Source organism: Eumetopias jubatus, unplaced genomic scaffold (assembly GCF_037043125.1).
Source record: "Eumetopias jubatus isolate StellerSeaLion01/CBP00866 unplaced genomic scaffold, mEumJub1_p1.0 scaffold_4, whole genome shotgun sequence".
In the NCBI taxonomy this organism is placed as follows: domain Eukaryota; kingdom Metazoa; phylum Chordata; class Mammalia; order Carnivora; family Otariidae; genus Eumetopias; species Eumetopias jubatus.
In genome coordinates, this window is record NW_028274810.1 from 164,779,719 (window position 1) to 164,786,163 (window position 6,445).

The window sequence follows — 6,445 nt, forward strand, 5'->3', positions numbered from 1 at the left end:
TTTAACATTGTCTTCTGCCCTTTAGATCTGAAAATTGACAACTGTAGGCAGAGACTCCATCAATCTCAGGATTGATTCCTTTGGTGGTGTGTTCTTTCAACAAGAGACACAAAGTATCTTTTCTTTTTGTAATGTTTGCAGCTGAAATGCAAAATACTTAGATCCACTCATTCATTAAGGATTGCAAAATAGTGATAATCTAATTCTATTATTTTGTTTTCAATTATTAGGTGAAATAATTTTACAAGGAGGCTCTGAAGGACAGAATTAATCTACAACCGGTCTTGGAAAGCTGTCTCTTTATTTCCAGGGATGCCTGGATGTCTGGCTTTGACTCTTGACCAAGATACGTGCAGTGGAATTTATGATGTTTTGTTTAAAACACTAAACTCCCCTCATGATGCTCCTAATCCTAAGGCCACTTTATTTACTGAGAGTTTTTAACTGGCATAACTAGTAAGATAGCCTAAGTGGTTATGTAACCAGAGTGGTATAAAAGACCTCCTGGAAGCTTCTGCTTTGAGCTCTTCTTTTTTTTTTTTTTTCTAAGACTTTATATATTTTTTGACAGAGAGAGAGAGAGAGAGAGAGACAACACAAGCAGGGGGAGTGGGAGAGGGAGAAGCAGGCTTCCTGCTGAGCAGGGAGCCCAATGTGGGGCTCGATGCGAGGCTCGATCCCAGGACCCTGGGATCATGACCTGAGCCGAAGGCAGATGCTTAATGACTGAGTCACCCAGGCGCCCCTGCCTTGAGCTCTTCTGAGGTCAAAATTCATTGCTCAGATCTTGGTGGTGAATCAAAAATGAAGTGTATCTGTCTATGAATAAGAATCATGGAGAGCTTGCACTTGAATATCTCTTGATCTCCAATGCCTACCTTAACTCTCTTTCTTTCTCTCTTTGACTTTAGATAATATCTTTAAATGAGCATGTTTTGTTGAGTCTTAGGAGTGTTTTCAAATATCCAAAACTAAGAAATGTTTTCAAATACAATTTCCCTCACCTACTAGTTTCTTTTTAAAGATTTATTTATTTATTTATTTATTTTAGAGAGAAAGGGAAAGAGAGAGAGAGAGTGGGGGGGTGGGGAATAGAGATAATCCCAAGCAGACTCCCTGCTGAGCACAGAGCCTGACATGGGGCTCCATCTCAGACCCTGAGATCATGACCTGAGTGGAAACCAACAAGAGTCTCAGGCTTAACCTACTGAGCTACCCAGGAGCCCTTCACCTACTAGGTTTTTATCCAGTGGTTTAATTCATATGGAAAGGAAGGATAATGTTGATTTCTTTCTTCTGATTTAAACAGTTTTCAAAGTAGTGAATTGGTTCCCTGTTATCTTCAGCAGGTAACCAATTATGTTTTTTAAATATATTTTTAAGTGTTTGTTTAAACATATTTAACAAGCTTAGATTAATTTCAATATTTACCTTTTTATTTCTTAATTTTGTTCCTGAGCCTTTAACTACCCTCATTTTATTAAGAATGCAGTCAACAGTAAATTATGACTAGTGATTGCGGTTATTTTCAAATATTCACAGGGACCATGGAAACACCTTTCAGAACTACTCCTTAAAGACACTTTTGCAAACACATGTGATGTCAAGACACTTTTAATGGAATGGAATGAAACTATGATGGTGAATGGAGGTAAGATGCTTCAGTTACTCAAAGGGCAGTCATGAGTTTATCTCCATACATTCTACTTTTCATTCGTCCTAAGTTCTTCTGGTTCTGATCTGAACATAATCAAAATGGCAGCCACCTCAACTGGCCTACCCTTCCCAAGGCAGCCTGTCATCCTGAATGCATGACCTTACATTTGGAGAGTAAGGGTGCCACTGAGGCTGGCTGGGGTGGATTTTGGGATGGTACTGAGGCTAGGAAGTGAGGCACACATTGTCAGTGTAGGGTGCCCACCTGGCTGCTCATTGGAACCACCTCGGGAGCTCTGCAGCTCCTAGAGCTTAGATCTCATCCTTAGAGCTTCTGATTCAATCAGTCCAGGGTCTCAATGTTTACCCTTTTAGAAGCTCAAATTCTCCCATTTGTCCCAGTAGTCTGTGATGACTACCATGCTTTCTGATATATCAAGATGATCTAGAGTTATCTTTTGTGTTTCCCCTCTGCCCCAACTTGATATTATCCATTACTCCGTCAGCACAATCTGTATCCTGGGAATGTTCATCGCTACTGTGTCAGTCATTGTCTCTAGGCCTTTTCAGTCAACAGAACTAATTAATAAATGAATATTTAAAAATAAGAGTTTATACTTACATTTTGAATTCAAAGTGAGGACTATAGGGTATTTACTTAACTTCTTCTATGTATATCTTCTCCAGATTGAATACACAATGAACTCTGATGGATATTTGAGGAGGTTTATTTTAAAAGGAAGTTACAAATGTTTAGAATATACAGGAATCACAGACATTAGGACAATAATCCAGAGCTTGTCACAGGTGAGCCGTTACCAACCCTATGCACAAATAAATGGGAATGAGAGTATTGTCTCTGGAACCTAAAAGATAGACAATTATATAGAGTCAGTTGTCTTATTAGGAAATATGATCATGGTCTTTGACACGGTCAGTTCAAGAAAAACTTGCAGGGAGGAAGCCAAGAATTATTACTCTGATCTCATTCTCTTTCCTCCTGATTTCCTTCTCCTGGCAAAATTCACGTTATACATATTGTTTTAGAAACTGTTTTTTATACTTTCTCTGTTTGTCAGTAACTATTCATCAAAAGCAGTATTTCAATTGCTGAAAGATATTCTGTCACATGTATATGCTGCAAATAATGTACTCAAATAGTAAATATTTAATCTTTTTCTCTTTTTTTTAATTTTTGCTATTATAAAAAAAGTTTTGTGGAAATTTATGTGACTAATTGTTTGCATAGGCTTGTAGCTCTATCTTGGGTAAATTTGTAGAAATGCAATTGATATTCCAAACAGTATGTCCATTTTTAGTATTTGGGGGTATTTTGTAAAATTGCTCCCTAGAAATATAGTACCATCTTGCACTTCCTCCAACAATATTTTTTTCACACTGCTGTTTAAACATGTGGGCTCTAATTTAAGACTCCTGGCATCAAAACCTGACTCTACTACTTGCTAGCTGTACGAGGCAAGTTACTTGACCAGTCTCAGCCTCATTATTCTATAAACAGAGATGGTAGCTATGGTATCTTCCTAGAGGTTTGTTAGAAAGAGTTATCAGGATGCTGAATGTCTAAAAAATTGTCCGGCATATAGAAGGCAGTTGATAAATGTCAGTAGGCATTATAACTCTAAAAGCACATCTTCGCCAATTTGATAAGTATAAAAGTTACTTATTATTTTGACCTGAATTTCTTTAATAATCAGCTTGAATATTTTTTTCATTTCCTTTGTTTATTCTTATGAATTATTTATTTATGCTTTTTACACATTTTTGGTGGTATTTATTTTAAATATTAAGAAAGACATCTATATATTAGAGACTGTTTGTATATTACATATGTTTTAAATTATTCTCGGGTTGTCATTTGCATTTTAATTGTACAATACAGGTAATTGATTCTGTAACTTTTTAAATTTTTTCTGACTGTTGTCATGCTTAGAAAGGCCTCCGCAACCCCAAATTACATAAATCAGCTTTATATTCCACCAAGAAACAGACTCTTAACTATAGAGAATATATTGATGGTTATCAGAGGGGAGGTGGGTGGGGGGATGGGGACTAAGGAGGGCACTTGTTGTGATGAGCACTGAGCACGGGGTTATATGCAAGTGTTGAATCACTAAACTATACTCCTGAAACTAATAAAAAAATTTTTCTTTGTACAGCTTTTTAATATAACAGTATTGTACAACTTTTATTATCTTGTTCTTTATACCTATGTTTTTATGCATTGGCAAATAATTTAGATGTAAGTTGTGAAATAGGGTATCTAAAAATCATTTTTCCAGATGTCTAAGACCTACACTAATAATTTTTTATGTACAATATATGATCTTATCCCTGATTGGAACTGTATCTTTATTTTATGTGAAATTGTTTATACGAACACAGGTATAACTCAGGACTTTCTATTATTTCACTCCTATGCCTATACTTTCTTATACATGTGAGTATATAATAAAGTAAAGATCCCTTTATAACTCTTATATTTAACAATTTAATTGAATATTTTATGAAACAGTATATTTTAAAGTAAGTAGGTCATAATTCATTTAAACGTTCTGGGAATTAATTTACTGAAAGTCACCAACATTTAAGAGATAAATAACATAGATAAGATTAAACTTCATTATATGTATTTGGGGTTAATATCATTTTATGAAACTTACATTGCTTTTGTATGGATGTGTGTGTGTGTCTGTGCATGCAGATCAAGCCATGTGCTAAATATGCTTCATACTGTAGGTTCCAGTAAAAAAAGATTAAAAATTAGTGCTGTGATATTATTAATTCTTTCAGATAATACTAGAGTATTTTCTCAAGTTCCAATATCCCCTACCAAAATTGGTCCATATGGATATTTACTGGCATTATATCCAGGATCACCATCTTTACTTCCCAATTTAAAAGGCACTTTTGTCCTAGTAATCTGCAGGACATATCCATTCCCATTACATTTTAGCATTTTTCAACATGTTAAAGAAATCTAATTTGGAACTAATATGGATTTGTCTTCTGTAATTTCTTCTCTGCATCTCCCTGAATTTTATTCACTACTAGGCAATGAAATATTTACTCACTGAATTTACAACTTTCCTTTGCATCAAGAAAAGCTTATTCCAGGGATGCTGGGTGGCTCAGTTAGTTGAGCAACAGACTCTTGGTTTCAGTTCGGGTCATGATTGCAGGGACCTGAGCTTGAGCCTGGCATCAGGCTCAAGCTCAGCGGGAACTCTGCTCCAGATTCTCTCTCCCTCTGCCCTTCCCCTTCCCCCTCCACCCCACCTCCCTCACCCTGCTCACGTGTGTGCACACTTGCTCTCTCTCTCTCTCTTTCAAATAAATAAATAATCTTAAAAAAAAAAACCTTATTCCATTAGTAAGTTGGTAAGAGCCATTTTCCCTGCCAAATGAATGGGTAGCATACCCTGGACCATTTTTATCCTAGACTTTAAAAAGCAATTGACATATCACTGAGAGTTACAGGTAGCAATGAAACATTTGTCTACACTAAGAAATTGAAGGAGTAAAGCTTTCACATGTCACCTGGTGTTATATAAGCCGTGATAGGAAAGCAGTGATTAGATCATAATCTTTCATAAGCTAATTCAGTACTATAAATTAATTGTCTCAATGTTGGATACATAAATATAGTTATATATAAAATTCTTTATGGTGTCCCTACTGGCACCAAAACCTCATATCAACATGTAATATGTGCCTGAGATGTGCTAAGAACTCGATATGCATCACCATATTTAAACCCAGGCAGTGACGTTTGAATCTCTATTGTACAAATGATGCAACTTACACTTATGAGGTTATAAACTCACCTAAGTACACAAAACTGGAATGTGACAGATCCAAGACCAGAAGTCAGAGATGCTCACTTTTATGCACTACAAAAAGAGCAGGAAAAAAAGAGTTATCTTATGGGTTCTGTTGTTTTGGAAGCCAACAGACAGATTCTTTTTCCCAAGTCCAGAATCCCCTGCGACACCTGATGTTCTCACTGGGGAGACTCATTCTCTATTCTCCCCCAGCCACCCAGCTTCCTTTGGCAGCAGCTGGCCCAAGTTCAATCTCTCTCTTTTTTCCCTTTTTCCTGAATTCCCATTTTTCATTCATGTAACTTTTGAGAGAATAAATGATTCATCCAACTGTACTTTTGATATACAGGACAAAGCAAGACAAGTTGAATGTTTTCATTTTTCACTTTGGAGGAAAAAAATAAGCTTTTAGTCAAATCAACTTAAGAAACAGCTTGAATTGCAAGATAATACTGCTCCTGTAAGTAATTGCTTATGTGCTTGTCCTATTCATAGTGGAAGAGCTATGATTTATGAACATTTTTATTTAAAGTATAATCTTGGATTTATTCCAAATAATTGTCATCTTTGAAATGTTGTCAACCTGACTAGCCACAGGGATTCCAGAATTAAAGTATGTATCAGCTCACCACATGGTCCGCCCATTGGGCTCAAGTACGTTTTTATCCGCCTTTCTTTTATCGCATATTTCCTTACTTCACATTTATATTTAATCCATTGGCTTCTGTGATTTCTTTTATACCGGAAAGCATGTAAAACACAGGAGAAAATGAGAGGACATACTCACTTAGCAGGAGCTTTCTCCCTGATTGTCTCTCTCTCTCTCTCTTTCTCTTTCTGGCTGAAACTCCATCAGGCGAAAGTGTCCCTGGTATTAATCTAAGATGATTAGCTGTAAAGTGGAGCACAAAGGCAAGCCTGGGGTGGAGCCATCTGAGGGTGGGAAG